The 19,342-nt window shown below is 44.7% G+C and overlaps 1 protein-coding gene across 1 annotated transcript in view; it reads left to right on the top strand.

Moving 5' to 3' along the window:
* LOC147111526 (adhesion G protein-coupled receptor L4-like) overlaps window positions 1–19,342 on the top strand; it is a gene marked incomplete at its 5' end in the record, with an annotated part of 80,662 nt that overhangs the window by 45,351 nt on the left and 15,969 nt on the right. The gene's annotated exons all lie outside the window — the stretch shown is intronic.

Genomic DNA, 19,342 nt, shown 5'->3' with positions numbered 1-19,342 from the left:
ACCAAACACTAAAGTTTTAGAGAGTCTCTTAACTGATGTTCCTCCTACTTTCACCGTACCGCCAACACTTGTCTGTAGTGAAGGGATTGGGGTTTTCCAATTTCATCAACAACAAGAAAAAGCCTTGGTTACATCTCACTCACACTAAGATCGAAACCAAAGACAAAGTCACAAATGAAGGTGTTGACCCTTTCTAAATGGAATCACCAAGAGTTGTCACACTGTGACACCCTACTCTCCCTTGTTTCTGTGCCTATTTGTGTTGATGAACTGATTGCTGTTGACTATCAGGAGATTTGATAAGAAACATTATGAATGATGGAAATCTGAAAGCAAAGTAGTTGCAAGTATGCTGGTGAAGCGTCTCTTAGGTAGGCTTTGCCTGTCCACTGCTGTCAGAGCTGCTGTGCACGTGCTAGGCCATTTCGGAGTACAATCAGCACACAAAGTGTCATAGAGATCTCTCCCTAACTTGAGCACATAAAGCTAGGCTGACCCTCCAGTGCAGTGCTGAGGGAGTGCTGCACTGTCGGAGGTGCCGCCTTTCTGTTGAGACGTTAAATCGACGCCCTGTCTGCTCTGGACGTAAAATAGATCCCACGGCACTATTTTGAAGAAGAGCAGGGGAGTTCTCCCTGGTGTCCTGGCCAATATTTATCCCTCAATCAACATCACTAAAAAACAGATCATCTGGTCATTATCACATTGCTGTTTGTGGGAGCTTGCTGTTGCCAATTGGATGCTACGTTTCCTACATTATAACAGTGACAACACTTCAAAAGTACTTAGTTGACTGTAAAGCTCTTTGGGGCATCCTGAGATCGCGAAAGGCGCTATAGAAATGCAAGTCTTTCTTTCTTTCCCCCAAAAGGCTGTGGATGCTGAGGGACAATTGGACCTTTCTAAGACTGATATTGATAGATTTTTGTTAGGTAAGGGTATCGAGAGATGTGGGTAAATGGAGCTGAGCTGGTGAAGGTACTCATTGGCTTTGGGATGTCCTGAGGTCAGTGAAAGGAGCTGTATGAATGCAAGTCCTTCTTTTTAAGCTCCACGTTAAAACAGCCGCATTACAGGCAGATTTAAACAGATTGGCCCAGAAATTCGGGTCGGGGGCTTCCCGCGGGTGCAAGCCTCCGACCTGCACTTACCTAGCGTGCCGGCCGTTGTGCTGTGGGCCCGCGTGGGATTCCGATCCTGGGCCTCCTCCAACTGCCGGCGCGCAGTACTTGCATATCCCAGGGGCGCAGTTAGTTCGATGCATCCCCTGGGATCACGTGGGCCATGGGGAGCCAATCGGAGCAGGGAATGCTTCATTCATAAGTTTGACAGGAAGGGCTGTCAAACTTATAAATACTATAAGCCCCAAAACATGACTAAAACTTCAAATAATTTTTTTTTTAAATCACATTTTTTAAATAAACTATAAATTACATGAAATAACTATTTTAAACAATAATTTAAATTTTTGAAAAAAATAATTTTATTTTCTAACAGGGCTAAAAATAAACTTACCTTTCTTTAAAGTATTTAAAAATAATAAACCTGTGGAAAAAATGTTTTAATTTTAATTAATTCACCACTTACCTTGTAAAAAGCAGGCCTTGCAACTGCTTTTTATATCTGTAACTGCTGGAGACTTACCTTCCCAGGAAAACCTGCAAAAAAAACGTAAGTTCGATGCGCACGCGCTGCCTCTACGGCGCACGCGTTCGACTTCTGAACCCCTTCTTTCAGGGGAACGGAAGTGCCGGTTTCCCATGCATGCGCAGTGCATGCAGGAAACCAGCACTTCCATTGGGCCTACGGGTGAGTACCCCGTGCGTACTCACCCGTGGAGACCCGAATTTCTGGGCCATTGAGTGCCACTTACAGCAGGTGCAGATACTCCCTCCTGTCCTTTGCACTTTGAAATAAAGAATTTTTATTTATATAGCACCCCATCTTGTCTCTCAGGAACGTCCCAAATGCAATATATGATTTGAAGAGGTGAGGTTGGTGTCATGGTTAATTACTGGATTAGCGACCTAATGGGTTGTGAGTTCACAATCCCATCCTGCAAAATTGGTGCGCAGGTCTCCCAAGGGACTAACACCCAGTTAATCCCAACATAAAAGCTTCTTTTCACTCTGTTATCCTTTCGTGTTCGACAACTGTTTCAAGCTGATTTCCTTCAGTTCGTTCTGTGGTGTCGACTGATTAAATATTTTATTAAACCGACAAAAGGACACAAATGAACAAAAGACTGTTAAATTAATAAGTTACCTCGGCAACGGCTTAGCATTTTATGCTCATTTGTAAGCCCATTGCAAGTGTTGCTGTTCAGGCTGCCCAACCTTTGCTGCTAGTTGACAGCTCACCTCAATAATTTTTTTCTTCGTAACTGCTGAAGGTCCTGCCTGCGAGAGCAGTGAAACCATGGGGAGGGGGCAATTCAACCTTGTTTCGCTAGGTTATTTTATGGGGGGGTGAAAAATTAGTAAAGGAGTGTTGAATTACGGGTCACGTTCTCTCGTGCCCGATCTCCACCCCCCCCCCCGCCAGAAGTGGGCCAGCTGCCAATTGGAAGGCCAGTGACTGAGACGGGGATCAGGCGCCTTGAATAGGCCAACCGGGGTCCCGACCGCGGTTTTAGGACCCCGATGAAAAATTGGTGTGCAGCCGGGGTGGAGCTTGGGCCGCACGTGCTCCGTTCGGTTCTTCCGGGTCTTTGGCAGCCGAGCCAGCAGTCCTTAAAGGGCTGCCCACAAAAAATGATGAGCAAACTTTTAAATAGTTTCCTATCTCCTTCTGGCTTCACAAAAAATAATTGGGCCTCTGTAGGCCCGGGCTGGTCCTGCTCCGCTTTGCCTACCACCTCTCCACCATAAAAAAAGACTTGCATTTCACTACATCAGGATGTTCACAAGCACCTTAGAGCTAATTACGTGCTGTCACTGTTGTAATGACAGGAAAGCAGCAGTCAATTTCCGCACAAGGTCTCACTAATAAGAATGAGATAAATGACTAGATAATCTATTTTTAATGATGTTGATTGAGGGATAAGTATTGGCCAGAATACCCAGGAGAACTCTCATGCTCTTCTTCGAATAGTGGCCGTGGGATCTTTTACATCCACCTGAGAGGGCAGACGAGGCCTCGGTTTAACGTCTCACCCAAAAGACGGCACCTCCGACAATGCAGCACTCCCTCAGCACTGCACTGGAGAGTGTCAGCCTGGATTTTGTGCTCAAGTCTCTGGAGTGGGACTTGAATCCACAACCTTCTGACTCTGAGGCGAGAGAGAGAGAGAGTGCTACCCACTGAGCCACACTTGACACTTACTGAGATCTAAGTGCGGGCCGGCTTCGCGCCAGAGATGGCCGAAATTCCTAAGGCCCCTGATTGGCGTCTGCAGCTTGCCGGTTTCGTGCAGATGAGGACCCAACGGCAAAGTTTGACCGGGCTTCAGGCCGGGCCTCTTCAGAAACCTCATTTGCATCACATCACGCCGCTCTTTCCGTGCCGGAAGCCGGTGGGAGTTGAATTCCCCGCCCCTCCTCCGCCAACCCCCCTCCACCCAGAGTCTTACCCCTTTATCCATCTTCATCTCTTTACCTGTTCTTAAGAAGAAATATATACTTCAGTTTATTAAAACTTTGCAAGCTTCAGTTTCATTGTCCCTGCTCTTGTTTATAGAACATTAACGAAACCTCTAATCCCCTGAGCAAAACTATAATTAAATCATTTCTGTACAGGATGAGCCATCATTCTGGGCAAAACATCTGGTATTGAACGATCATCTCAATGCCTGCCTAGGTAATATGTGAAACACGAAGGAATAATTGGTGCAGAATGAGTTTATGTCAAGCGATAGAGCAGTATATTGCATTCTACTGAGAACATTACAGGCCCACAATTGATATTAAAATTACTTAAAAATTTTTTAAAAATCAGCTTCCGTTATAAGTAAATGGACCTCTTTTCAATTTAAAGAGGTAATATCTGTGATAAGTCAGAATCTCCTCCAATTTCATGTGAAGTATTCGTGGAGACTTTAAAAGAATCAGGGCCCAGTTCATCTGTTCAGTTGCCGTTATAAGAGCAAGATAATCATAGAATAATAGAATGAAGCAGCACAGAAGGAGACCATTCGGCCCTTCATGCCTGTGCCAGCTCTTTAGTAGAGCTATCCAATTAATCCCACTCCCCTGCTCTTTCCCCATAGGCCTTAATTTTTTTCCCTTCAAGTATTTATCCGATTCCCTTTCGAAAGTTACTGTTGAATTTGCTTCCACCGCCCCTTCAGGCTGCGCGTTCCAGATCACATCAACTCGCTACGTAAAAATATGTTTCCTCATGTCACCACTGGTTCTTTTGGCAATCACCTTAAATCTGTGTCCTCTAATTACCGACCCTTCTGCCACTGGAAACAGTTTCTCCTTATTTACTCTATCAAAAGCATTCATGATTTGGAACATCTCTGTCAAATCTCCTCCTAACCTTCTCTGCTCTAAGGAGAACAACCCCAGCTTCTCCAGTCTCTTCACATAACTGAAATCCCTTAGCCCTGGTGCAGGAAACTTTTTTTTTCCGGCACGGACGGGACCGACGTGGTGCCGGTTCATCAAAAATTCCGGATAACCGAAAGCTATAGTAAAAGATACGGAGCTGAGAGCTCCGTATAAAGCAACAAACCCTGTTGCTTAGCAACAGGTTCAGAACAATGGCCACAAGTTCCAAGCATCTCTGTAGCTTAGCAACAGCTGCAGCCACACCCTTGCACAGCAACAGATCGAGGAAGGCAAGTAATAAAACTTACCTGAACCTACTCCTGAATTTTGCCGGTTAACCGAGATTTCCAGTTATTTAGGTGCTGGTAAATCGAAAGTTTCCTGTACTATTCTGGTAAATCTCTTCGGCACCCTCTCCAAGGCCTTGGCATTCTTCCTAAAGTGTGGTGCCCAGAATTGAGGCCTAACCAGTGTTTTATAAAGGTTTAGCATAACTTCCTTGATTTTGTACTCTATTCCTCTAATAATAAAACCATGGATCCCATAGGCTTTTGAATAATACTTGCAATTATATACAACTTACATTTATGTAGCACCTTTAACATAGTATAACATCCCAAGGTGCTTCACAGGAGCATAATCAGACAAAAATTGATACTGAGCAACATAAAGAGATATTGGGGCGGGTGACAAAGAGCTTGGTCAAAGAGGTAGGTTTTAAGGAGGGTCTTAAAGGAGGAGAGGGAGGTAGAGAAGCGGAGAGGTTTAGGGAGGGAATTCCAGAGCTTAGGGCCTCGGCAGCTGAAGGCACAGCCACCGATGGTGGAGTGATGAAAGAATTGGAGGTGCACAGTGATCTCGGAGTGTTGTAGGGGCGGAGGAGGTTACAGAGACAGGGAAAGGCGAGGCCACGGAGGGATTATACAGCATTCCACCATCTCCAAAAAACAAGCTTCATGCACTGAATGAGGACTGTGGACGGGACAAACTGAATAGTTTAAATGGGGATAATTTAACCAGGACAAATTAGATGGCGTATCTCCGATTTAATTCTACAGTACGAACTGCAAGAGGTTAGGAGAGAGGAAAAGTTTTGACGGTTATATATTGCCGTTTTAACCGTGCTAAAAAAAACTGTGGAGTATTTTTAGCATAATCGCGCTGTGATAATTAGCTCTCTTTGACAAAGATAAGTGACATCTTCCCATGGTACACCCAGCAAAAAAAAAAAACCTCGGCACTTTCGGCACTGTCACGCGGAGCCACAATTAGTGCGAGCTCTTGACATGTTTCAGCTGCAGCCATCCATATTAATGCGGCAGAACTTATGCCTCTCGCTTTTCTCGTTTGATGTTGCAGACAGCGCTGCTTTTCCATCTCATAAATATTATACCCACAGCTAAATTAATCCCCCAGCAGATGGGAAGCTCCGTTGAAGGATGGCGTATTCTGAGTTTGCTCCTTCGTGTTTTAGCAGAGCAACAGATCGGCGTTTAGTATGCGATTCACAAAAGGATGTCACACAAAGCTCTGGGAGCAGCACAGAGGTGCCCCGTGCCACCTTGTGATTATGTCTGGACATCAAAAATATATTCAGTTGAACGCAATCATCTATTTCGAACAGGAAGTTTTGATATACGTCCGGAGGACGATCTAGAGTGCAGTGGCTTAGTCATAGACACTGGTCTAAGAGCCGTATCTGTAGTGTGGGACGTAAGTTCAGCAGACCTGAGTTATACTGCTATCAATCCTGACGTAATAAAACTCACTACGCACTTGGTTTGAGTATAAAGCAAGGCTTTAATCAACTTGTTTCAGAACATGGAGGTCTAGTTGTATTTCACTAGCTCCTTGTCTTACAAAATGTCCCTGACAAGCTGGGCCCACGCCCGAGTATTTATACTCCTTGGACGGCGCCACCAGCTGGCTGTCCAGCGTTATTTCATAAGTAGTTCCTTGATGATGAGATTTATAACAAACCCCATATGCTCTCCAGCACCAAGACCACCTACTTCCACCTCCGTAATATCCCCTGTCTCCGTCCCTGCCTCAGCTCATCTGCTGCTGAAACCCTCATCTTGTGTTACCTCCAGACTCGACTATTCCAACGCTCTCCTGACCAGCCTCCCATCTTCCACCCTCCGTAAACTTGGGCTCATCCAAAACTCGGTTGCCCGTATCATAACTCGCACCAAGCCCCCTTCATCCATCACCCCTGTGCTCGGTGACCTACATTGGCTCCCGGTTCAGCAACGCCTTGATTTTAAAATTCTCTGTATCCTCCTCCAGCCCGACAACCCTCCAAGAACTCTGCGCTCCTCCAATTATGGCCTCTTGTGCTCTGGAATTCCCTCCCTAATCCTCTCCGCCACTCTCGCCTCCTTTAAGGCACACCTTGAAACATACCCACCTGTCCTAATATCTTCTTATGTGGCTCAGTGTCAACTTTTCTTTGATAACGCTTCTGTGAAGCGCCTCGGGATGTTTTGCTACATTAAAGGCACTATCTTAATGCAAGATGTTGTTGTTGTTGCCTAGCTCGTTAGTTTTTTTAAGTTTAGGAAAGCCCGGCCAAGAGCATCTTTTGAATGTGGCATCTTCGAAACGTGACTTTGCACTGGGCTGGAGTTAGAGTGCGTCTGTTGTGAGGCGGAAGTGGTGTGGGACCAGTTCTCGGAGGGTTGGGCTGAGCTCATCCCTCTTGGCTTCAAGTGCACTGAGGAGTCAGCTTGGCAACCCGTTGCTTTCACTGCGCACCCGCACAAGGGTAGTGGTTATGTTCGTGGACTATTAATCCAGAGGCCTGGACCAGGAATCCAGCGAACATGGGCTAGAAATTCGGCTCCTTTGCGCCTGCTGTTAGCGCCTCCAGGGGGCGCTGATGGGGCACAAAGGACTTATTGCCCGGGCGGAGGGTGAAAAAAGCCGCCCCGACACTGCGCTTCACTTCCTGTGCGGGGCGGTAAGCCGAATTTAGCAGTCGGGGTGGTAATTCCACGCTGGGCGCGAAATGTCCGGCCTTCACTCAGTTACCACCATCAAATGGGGCATAACTGAGTTTCGCCCCCTAAGGGTTCAAATCCTACCATGGCAGTTTGCGAATTTGAATTCGGCTCAGAAATAAATATTGGAAATAAAAAGCTGGGTATCTGTAAAAGTGACCATGAAGCTGTCGGATTGTTGTAAAAAACCCAACTGGTTCACTAATGTCCTTTAGGAAAGGAAACCTGTCGTCCTTACCCGGTCTGGCCTATATGTGACGCCAGTCCTACACCAACATGGTTGACTTTGAAGTGCCTCAGCAAGCCACTCAGCTGTATCCAACAGAAGAAGGCCCACCGCCACCTTCTGAGGGATGGGCAGTAAACGCCAGCGACGCCCAAACCCCGAGAACCAATTTTTCAAAAAAACGACACAGCCTGAGACCCAACTTAACCACACAACCAAAGATCAAAAAAATGTTGTGATGTGTTGAAAAGGTTGAAATAAAAAAAAAGTTTCTAAGCAGTTTGATAGAACACACAGGTTGTAGAACAAAATGGCGATAATGAAGCAGAAAATAAGGGAGGGGGGAGAATAAATCAGTCAAGGAAACTGAAAGAAACTTTGGGGTTGCTGTGGAATAGGTCGGCAATATTAATTATGCTTTGGTCCAGTTCAAAGCCAAGTTCCTAAAGTGCATAGGGAGTCAGGGGCCACCTGAGTGATGCTGTATTATACTTACCTTTTGGTAATTGAACACTAGCGCTCACCCTGATGGGAGCAAGCGTACTGCAGCAATTGCACGCCAGGGACTCCTCATATACTGAATGTTATATCCGGAGAATCTGAAGTAACAGCAGATATGGTATTACCACACCAACTTTATCGGGCCAAATACTGAGCACTGTCTAAAGTTTTGTTTGAACCATTTAGTATAAGAAGAAAGTAACCAGCCAGAGATCCTCTATCCTTAAGCTCAATGCGAGATGCAGTTGGCAGTATGACTTGAGTCCGATGACTGTGCATCACACTCCACAGAGACCAGTATCAGTACTAAACAACCCACTAAACAAGCTAAAAAGGGAGTGTTTTGGATGAAACGCAAAATGTCTCACCTCTGTTCAGTTCAGTTCAGTCGCTTTGTTTCTCAGTTTGTTGGGGCTATTTGAAAGACTGACCAGGCTGGGCCTCTTTTCTCTAGTAAAGAGAAGGCTGAGGGGTGACCTGATAGATTGAACAGAGATCTTTAAAATTATGACACACAGAAGATGTTTCCATTTGTGGAGGAAACCAGAACTAGGAGTCATTAATATAAATATAGTTACTAATAAATCCATTAGGGAATTAAGAAGAAACTTCTTAACTCAGAGGATGGTTAGAATGTGGAACTCACTACCACAGGGAGTAGTTGAGGTGAAAGCACCGATGCATTTAAGGGGAAGCTGGATAAGTACATGAGGGAGAAAGGAATAGCATACTGATGGGGTTAGATGAAGCAATCATAGAATCTTACAGCACAGAAGGAGGCCATTCGGCCCATCGTGCCTCTTTGAAAGAGCTCTCCAATTAGTCCAATTAAAATTCTAACAGGACTAGACAGACTAGATGCAAGAAGGATGTTCCCGATGGTGGGGGAGTCCAGAACCAGGGGTCACAGTCTAAGGATAAGGGGTAAGCCATTTAGGACAGAGATGAGGAGGAATTTCTTCACCCAGAGAGTGGTGAACCTGTGGAATTCTCTACCACAGAAGGCAGTAGAGGCCAATTCATTAAATATATTCAAGAAGGAGTTAGATATATTTCTTAAGGCTAAGGGGATCAAGGGATATGGGGAGAAAGCAGGGACAGGGTACTGAATTTGGATGATCAGCCATGATCTCATTGAATGGCGGAGCAGGCTCGAAGGGCCAAATGGCCGACTCCTGCTCCTATCTTCTATGTCCCACTCCCCTGCTCTTTCCCCATAGCACTGTTAATTTTTTCTCTTCAAGTATTTATCTAGTTCCCTTTTGAATGTTACTGTTCAATCTGCTTCCACCATCCTTTCAGGCAGTGCATTCCAGATCACAACAACTCGCTGCGTGAAAGAAATGTTTCCTCATGTAGCTTCTGGTTCTTTTGCCAATCACCTTAAATCTGTGTCCTTTGGTTACCAACCCTCGTGCCAGTGGATATAGTTTCTCTCTATCTACTCTATCGAAAGCCTCATAATATTGAACACCTCTATCCAATCTCCCCTTAACCTTCTCTGCTCTAAGGAAAACAACCCCAGCTTCTCCAGTCTCTCCACATAACTGAAGTCCCTCATCAATAAAATGTCTTTATACAGAAAAAAGTAGGAGCATAGTGGGGGGGGCGGAGGGGGGTGGCGGGTGGGGGTAGTTAAGGCCAGCGATGCCCGTATCATAAGGACAAGTTTTTTCAAAATAACTTGCGGTGATCTGGAATCTGAATTTGTAATTAGGGTTAAAAAGAACAAAGAATGGATTTGTTTCCTGGAGCTTTTGTGATAGTTCTTCTGTCACACATTTTGTCCTGTTTCAAATCACTAGATTTTTGCTTGAAAGATCTTTTAAGATTACACACAGGAAATGGCTACTATTCATTTGGGGAGTGTAGCTAGAATCATAGAATCATAGAATGGTTACAGCACAGAAGGAGGCTATTCGGCCCGTCGAGCCAGTGCCGGCTCTCTGCAAGACCACTTCAGCTAGTCCCACTCCCCCGCCCTTTCCCCGTAGCCCTGCAAATTATTTTCCTTCAGATACTTATCCAACTCCCTTTTGAAAGCCGTTATTGAGTCTGCCTCCACCACCCTTTCAGGCAGTGCATTCCAGATCCTAACCACTCGCTGCATAAAAAAGTTTTCCCTCACGTCGCTTTTGGTTCTTCTGCCAATCCCCTTAAATCTGTGTCCTCTGGTTCTCAACCCTTCTGCCAATGGGAACAGTTTCTCTCTATCTACTCTGTCTAGACCCCTCATGATTTTGAACACCTCTATCAAATCTCGTCTCAACCTTCTCTGCTCTAAGTAAAACAACCACAGCTTCTCCAGTCTATCCACATAACTAAAGCCCCTCATTCCTGGAATCATTCTCGTAAATCTTTTCTGCACCCTCTGTAAGGCCTTCACATCCTTCCTAAAGTGTGATGCCCAGAATTGGACACAATACTCCAGTTGAGGCCGAACCAGTGTTTTATAAAAATTCATCATAACTTCCTTGCTTTTGTACTCTAGGCCTCTATTTATGAAGCCCAGGGTCCCATAAGCTTTTTTAACTGCTTTCTCAACCTGCCCTGCCACCTTCAATGATTTGTGCACATATATCCTCAGGTCTCTCTGTTCATTCACCTCCTTTAGGATTGTACCCTTTAGTTTTTATTGCCTCTCCTTGTTCTTCCCACCAAAATGTATCACTTTGCATTTTTCTACGTTAAATTTCATCTGCCATGTGTCTGTCCATTCCACCAGCCTGTCTATGTCCTCTTGAAGTCTATCACTATCCTCCTCACCGTTCACTATACTGAACTTCCAAGTTTTGTGTCATCTGCAAATTTTGAAATTGTGCCCTGTACACCCAAATCCAAGTCATTAATATATATCAAGAAAAACAGTGGTCCTGGTACCGACCCCTGGGGAACACCACTGTGTACCTTCCTCCAGTCCAATAAACAATCATTCACCACTACTCTCTGTTTCCTATCACTTAGCCAATTTTGTATCCGTGCTGCTACTGTCCGTTTTATTTCATGGGCTTCAACTTTACTTGCAAGCCGATTATGTGGCACTTTGTCAAACGCCTTTTGGAAGTCCATGTACACCACATCAACCACATTGCCCTCATCAACCCTCTCTGTTACCTCATCAAAAAACTTCAAGTTAATTAAACACGATTTGCCTTTAACAAATCCATGCTGGCTTTCCTTAATGAATTCACACTTGTCCAAATTTTGTCCCTGATTATCGTTTCTAAAAGCTTCCCCACTACTGAGATTAAACTGACTGGTCTGTAGTTGCTGTGTTTATCCTTACACCCTTTCTTGAACAAGGGTGTAACATTTGCAATTTTCCAGTCCTCTGGCACCACCCCTGTATCTGAGGAGGATTGGAAGATTATGGCCAGTACCTCCGCAATTTCCACCATTACTTCCCTTAGCATCCTAGGATGTATCCCATCCAGTTCTGGTGACTTATCTATGTTAAGTACAGCCATCCTTTCTAGTACCTCCTCTTTATCAATTTTTATCCCATCCAATATCTCCTCTACCTCCTCTTTCACTTTGACTTTGACAGCATCTTCTTCCTTGGTAAAGACAGATGCAAAGTACTCATTTAGTAGCTCAACCATACCCTCTGCCTCCTTGAGCAGGCCTCCATTTTGGTCCTTAATCGACCCCACCCCTCCTGTTTACTATTTATATGCCTATCGAAGACTTTTGGATTCCCTTTTATGTTAGCTGCCAATCTATTCTCAGACTCTCTTTGCCCCTCTTATTTCCTTTTTCACTTCCCCTCTGAACTTTCTCTATTCAGCCTGGTTCTCACTTTTCTTCTCAACCTGACATCTGTCATACACCCCCTTTTTCTGCTTCATCTTGCTCTCTGTCTCTTTCGTCATCCAGGGAGCTCTGACTTTAGTTGCCCTACCATTCCCCCTTGTGGGAATGTACCTCAACTGTACCTGAACCATCTCCTCTTTAAAGGCAGCCCATTATTCTATTACAGTTTTGCCTGCCAACCTTTGATTCCAATTTACCTGGGCCAGATCTGTTCTCAACCCACTGAAATTGGCCTTCCTCCAATTAAGTATTTTTACTCTAGGTTGCTCCCTGTCCTTTTCTATAGATAATCTAAATCTTATGATACCATGATAGAAAAATAGGAGCAGGAGTAGGCCATTCAGTCCTTCGAGCCTGCTCCTCCATTCAGCATGATCATGGCTGATTCTCTATCTCAATACAGGAAACTTTGTTATATCCGGCACCGACGGGACCGGCGTGTTGCCGATCTATCAAAACTGCCGGACATACAAAGTTAATGTTGAAGCATACGGAGGTTTTCATCTCCGTATCGGACAACAAACACTGTTGCTTAGCAACAGCTTCTAAAGAGTCGGCTGCAGCTGCAAGCATCTCTAGCTGAAGCTGTTGCTATAGCTACAGACCTTGCAGTGCCTGACTGGGGAAAAAAAAGAACGAGAACTAAAACAACTTATAGAAAACGGCTCCTGATTTTTGCCGTTAGATCGAGTATTCCGGACATACAACCTCTGGATAAACCAAAGTTTCCTGTACCATATTCCCGCTCTCACCCCATACCCCTTGATGCCTTTTGTGTCTAGAAATCTATCTATCTCCTTCAGAAATCTATATATCTCCTTAGGATAGTTGAAGTCCCCCATTATCACTACTCTATAGTTCTTGCACCTTTCTGTAATTTCTCTGCAAATTTGCTCCTCTATATCTTTCCCACTAGTTGGTGGTCTATACAATACACTTAGTAGTTTAAGGGCACCTCTATTGTTTCTTAACTCTAACCAAATAGATTCTGTCCTTGACCCCTCCAGGACATCCTCTCTCACCAACACTGTAATATTCTCCTTAATCAATACTGCCACTCCACCTCCTTTCTTTCCTTCCCTATCTTTCCTGAACACGTTATATCCAGAAATATTTAGTACCCAATCCTGCCCTTTTTTGAGCCAGGTCTCTGTTATCGCCATGGCATCATATTGACATGTGTCTATTTGCGCCTGCAGCTCACCAATCTTATTTACCACACTTCGTGCATTTACACACATGTACTGTAAACCTATCTTAGGCCTTGTAGGAATTAATAAGCGGGGTTGGGGTTATTGTCTCTGGCCAGTCAGAAGCCTCTGAGCTGCTCCAGGGACCCCCGTGCGGTTTCGAAGCGCTTCCCTATTCCTGGTTCTGACCGCCGGACTTATTCGACAGCGATGTAGACAGAAAACGTGACTCGTGGTTGGGTGCAAAACAGACCAGTATTTATTGAAACAAATTGAAAATAAACAATACAGCACACCTATGCTGAAATACAGCACTTTCCTTAACACAGTACACTTATTGTCCACTAAAGCACTCTTTCGCTTAGTGCAACACCCTTTTACTTAAATACAGCACTTTACTTCTCACAGTACACTTTTACTTAAATACAGCACCTTTAACTAGTGCAGCACTTTACTTCTCACAGTAATTAGTGCCTACCACAGCACTCTCTTGCTTAGTAGAACACTCCTTTACTTAATTGCAGCACTTTACTTCTTAGTACAACACTGTTACTTAAATACAGCACTTTTAATACAGCTACTTAGTGTTCACTACAGCACTTTTCTGCTTGGTGCAACATCCTTTTAATAGCACTTTTAATACAGTACACCTTGCTCACTACAGCACTTTTCTGCTTAGTGCAACACTGATACTTCAATAGGGGAGGAGAAAACGGACACAACGAGGGAAAATTGACTAGAATTACAATTTAACAAGATTCCCCTTAACTCCCACCCCTTAATACCTATTCTAAGTTGCCTTGTAATGGGCCAGAAAAGGTATGCTCACCAATGAAACGCCTGCTCCGTGCCGTCTTAGATTCTTCACCACCCTGAAGATAGAGATACCCCAGTGTTTAAAAGTAACTGTTGGTATTCCACTCCCTTGGGCAGGCTCCTCGGTTGTAGATGGGGCACGGAGGTGAGGCTGCAGAGAGAGAGAGGCTTCCTGAGAAGCTATCTTATACCCCATTTGGAGCCAAAATCTTCCCGCCCAAATCCGGGTGCATCTGGCTAAACAAAAGGGATCCGATGTCCCCATTAACTGTGATGGGTTGAATGAAACTGTCTCAATTTGAAAACCATGTCTATTTCCTTAAGTAAACAGCCCTTGGATGTTAGTGTAAACAAACTGATTGCCCTGTGGTCACGCCCAACCGCAATTGATTGGCAGTCTCAAGTGGTTAATCCTTTGTGTCAACATTGTAGCAGTTTAGTGTAAACAAACATCGATTGTCCTGCAGGGAGGGAAACTCCCTGAACTGCCTTTGATTGACAGTTTAACTATTCCATTGCTTCAGGGCTGTTTTTTTTTTCTAAATCCTTTGTCAGCCATCTTTGATTTTCCCTTTTCATATGCACTTTTGCCACGAGGTCGGGCAGCCATCTTTGATTATCCTTTTTCACAGACGCACACAGGCTGCCTTTCAGTCCTCTTTGTCAGCCCGTGCTTTGAAGAGAGACTGTCCTTTTGTCTTCTGCACGAGGTCTGACGGCCATTTTGATCCCTGGATTATTAAAGGTATATTCTACCCAGGTATTCTTTAATCAAAAATCAATCTTCGGAACTGTAGGAAATTTCAAAATTATTGTGAAATCCTACAGCCTTCTTGTATTCTTTCTGACCCCACCTAATACCATACTATCTCTTACTCTAGTGCTATGTGTATCTCGTACTCTTCTGTGCACCTTGTTTCTCCTTTCTAATGCTACATCCTGGTGCCCATCCCCCTGCCAAATTTGTTTAAACCCTCCCCAACAGCATGAGCAAACCTCCCCATGAGGACATTGGTCCCAGCTCTGTTGAGGGGCAACCTGTCCAGTCTGTACAGGTCCCACCTCCCGCAGAACCAGTCTCAATGCCCCAGGAATCTAAAGCCCTCCCTCCTGCACCATCTCTCCAGCTACGCATTCATCTGCTCTATCCTCCTATTTCTATACTCACTAGCTCGTGGCACCGGGAGTAATCCGGAGATTACTACCTTTGAGACCCTGCTTGTTAATCTCTTTCCTAGCTCCCTAAAATATGCTTGCTGGACCTCATCCCTCTTTCTATCTATGTCATTGACACCAATACAGACAACGACCTCTGGCTGTTCACCCTCCCCCCTCAGAATGTTCTGCAGCTGTTCAGTGACATCCTTGACCCTGGCACCAGGGAGGCAACATACCATCCTGGAATCATGTCTGTGGCCACAAAATGTCTGTCTGTTCCCCTATCGAATCTCCTACCACTATTGCTTTCCCAATTTTCCATCTCCCCTGCTGTACAGCTGAGCCACCCATGGTGCCGTGGACAGTGCTGAATACTGGTTAGTGAGTAAGATGCACTCAGGGGATGAAGGGATAATTACAGTCCTAGCCCTTTTCAGCTATCCCAGATCAGGCGTATTCCCCAGAAGTTCACCCTCAACTTAAGTTAGAGATAGCCGAATTCCATAAGACGCTTAAATGGGTCTAAAAGTTCAGGCTATCTCTCCCTAAAGGAAAGAAACAACTGAAAATGTTACCGTCCTCCAGATAGTACTTTTAATAAGTTGAACTAGACTGTAACCTTCCGGATAGTATGAGGGTCCAGAATACCCCCCAGAATTCTGCAACTCCTTACAAAAGAGTGTACAGAAATGTGGGTTTGTGAGTTTATACAAATTTACTCTTTGAGACAATTCTAAAAATATATAGTTTTATTTAAGAGCTGACTTTCAGTTAACAGCTGTTGAATCAGTCGCAAAATTAACAATTCAAAACACAATTAGCTTACATTTCTTATTTCTCAGAGATCCTTATTCTCAAATCTTTACTTTGTTACATTTTTACATTTTTTACTTATTTCTAAATCCAGAACATCCACCAAAATCAATTACTTTGACCTCCCGAGACTCATAGTTAAAGACTTACAGAGATGCCTCTGAAGAGTTGAGAAACGCTTTGCCTGTTCAGCGAGTTCTGCCTTTCTGTTAAAAGGTCTTATTTTTATACCCTTTTGGCGGTGGTTTCTTCTTTGATGTTCTCTGCTGATGTCAACTAATTGTCTTTATTGATACCTCTGTTTGAATGCTTTCTATCTTACTATCAATTCAACTATTGCATGCATAATTACTTCTCTACCTTTAGGTGTTCCAAAAACCATCATAAAAACAATGACAGCAATGGTTTCTGTTTGATGTCACTCTTATAAAATGTTTTCATTCAATTCTTAATATTGGCTTTATTGGTTTTTAGCAGACATTGTGGGGGAGAAATTGAGTATAGCCCCGTTTGGGGCGCCAGCCTCGCCAGGGTGCTAAAAGTAGCGCCCCGGAAACATTCGCGCCCCCACACCGGATATTGAGTGGTTGCGCCCCAAAGGGAAGCGCGGCGCTACTGGAGGCGCCCCGCATCCCTCTTGGGGCGCTACGAGTGAATATCGTGGCACTACGTGGCGCTGCGGCACGTCGCACTGCAGTATTGCAGGTCTTCCTCCCCTTCTTAAAGGGGAGGGGCCTTGTGCAGTGCGATCTGGGGCCCAGCTGGGCCCCCGAGGATCGGGAGTGCAGGCAAAAGAGCCCGGCACCGAGGAGAAGTGCCGGGCTCTTGGAGCACAGCCGGCACTCCGCGGGGGAGGGGAGGGTTCAGGAGGCCGGGGACAGGAGCGCAGGCAGGTGCTGGCAGGCGGCCAACAACAAAAATGGCTGCCCCGCACCTCGCCTTTAATCTGCGCCTCCCCGGCCGCAGGTAGGCCCCCCTGAACATAGCGTCTGGTGGTAAATCAGGGGGCGCTGCCAAATATCGCAGCCGGGGTGCTGCGCACACCGATTACATCATCGGCAGCAGCGCAGTGCTAGCGGTTAGTGCCACCACTAACGTCCCGTGGAATTTAGCGGGAGGCATGGGCAGTGCCGCACCCGGGCGCCAGTTGGCTTGCGACCCACTTAGCACCTTCTTAAGGCGCTAATGGGTGGCACAACCTACTGAATTTCTCCCCCTGTGACTCTCCTTACTGCTCCAAGTTCAATACAAACACAATGCAATTGTTTGGTGTCTCTATTGAAGCCATATTTTCAAAACCTTCTTGTTGGTATTATATTTACAATATGTAAATCAAAACCACTTTAACTGTGTGTTTACTTGTTTTCTAGCTATCTCAATTGGTTATGGTTCCTGTCTCCCAAGTTTAACATAAAACTATTTGACCAGCAGGTGTTTCTTTTACTTGATGTCATGCTTTCAAAGGCACATGCCTCTTTTAATGTTTGTGTTTCTGTTTTATGTGTTAGCTCTTAACACTTTAAACTGGGTCTTCTCATTGTGTTACCTCCAAACTCTAGGCCTTTCGGAAGCACCAATGGTTTGCTTCAATCTTTCATTGTTTTAGTATATTTAACTAATTCCCATTTCAAAGCTTGTTTACAACTTTGTTATCAACTGATATTTGTCTCAGAAGCCTGTATTTCTGTTTGCAGCCTGTGTCTCTGAGGCTTTAGATTTTTAAACCCAGTATATCATGCATTAATAATATTAGAAATCTGTTCATGGTATCGTGTATTTCTCTGAATCATGGCTATTCCTTCACAGGGACTTTTGCACTTCCTGTCTGGTCCTCCTCTTCTGTCTGACGGTCACCCATTCCCTCTCTGCCTGCACACTCTTACGCTGCGGGGTGACCACCTCCTGAAATGTGCTATCCACGTTGCTCTCAGCCTCACAGATGCACCGCAGTGACGCCAGCTGCTGCTCAAGCTCTGAAACCTGGAGCTTGAGCTCCTCCAGCTGACGACACTTCCTGCATATTTTTTTTTATTCGTTCCCGGATGTGGGCATCGCTGGCAAAACCAGCATTTATTGCCCATCCCTAACTGCACTCGATAAGGTGGTGATAAGCCGCCGCCTTGAACTGCTGCAGTCCGTGTGGTGAAGGTACTCCCTTAGTGCTCTTAGGGAGGGAGTTCCAGGATTTTGACCCAGTGACCATGTGGTTGTCCAGGACATGTGCATTCCACAGGACTGAGGTGCCCAGCCATGCCTCTACTTAATAGACTATTAACTAACTTAACAGAAAAAAACTCAAGAAAAACAATCACCAGCTACTCACCAATCAGCTCCTTCCCTTGTGCTGACGTCACTTTAGCTTTTTTTTACCTCGCTCCCTGACACTCACGCTCCCTCTGGGCTACAGGGCCTACCTTTATGTGCAGCCACTCCTCTCGCTCTCCCGCAAGCCCGCTTTTGGGCCTATTAACTTAAGAGTCCTTGGGTTATGTGGATCCACTGCTCCTTTTCAGTTAGACGGCTTAACTGCTTTCCTCCACTCCACCAAATTCCTGCTCACACCAAATTAAAGCTAATGCCTACTTTGATTTTTTTTAAAGTACATTGCATTCTGTCAAGTGTTACTATCACTCTTAATCTTGGGTTTTTTAAATTACGCAGTGCAAAATAAATGATTAACAGGTATATCGCTATTAAAATAGTGGACAAAAGAATTGCACGTGAATGTGTTAAACATTCGTACAGTTTAATTTTAAGACCCAGGTGATTTCAAACCTTTTTGTGTTTTTTGCATCATTAAATGTTCAGGAATTCCCCCATCCCATTTCCCTTAATCTAAAATGCAAACAGTCATCCATCATTGCACTCAGTTGTAATTTGTTTAGATAACTAATGAAGGTCTGATATTGTTCCCTGTATCATTAGCATATAATTCAAGGTTGGATCTCAGCGTGTTTGAGTCGAATTACTCGAAATAATAGTTTTATAAAGATGTGAAACTTTTCGTTTGATTAGAGTCTCATAGCCACTACGGCACAGAAGGCCAATTGGCCCAGCGGTCCTGTGTTAGCTATTGAACTAGCGCTTCCTCTGCCCTTTCCCCGCATCCTTTTATATTCTTTGCTTTCAAACACTTATCCAATTCCCCATTTAATGCTGTTTCTGCCTCAATAGTCACCGGTGCGAAAACGCTCCCTGTTCTAATATCCACTCGGTGTGAAAACATTTCTTCTCATTTCCCCATGTAAGATTTGGATCACAGGTCACACACAGATTAACCAAAGGGTCTTCAGAGTTGTAAGGCTTTTTATTAGAGAGCTACAGTTTAAG

This window comes from Somniosus microcephalus, chromosome 10 (assembly GCF_052327205.1).
Source record: "Somniosus microcephalus isolate GS21.2 chromosome 10, FLI_Smic_1.0, whole genome shotgun sequence".
Classification (NCBI taxonomy): domain Eukaryota; kingdom Metazoa; phylum Chordata; class Chondrichthyes; order Squaliformes; family Somniosidae; genus Somniosus; species Somniosus microcephalus.
Note: the sequence above shows the minus strand (reverse complement) of the source record. Positions and strands in the feature narration are given on the sequence as shown.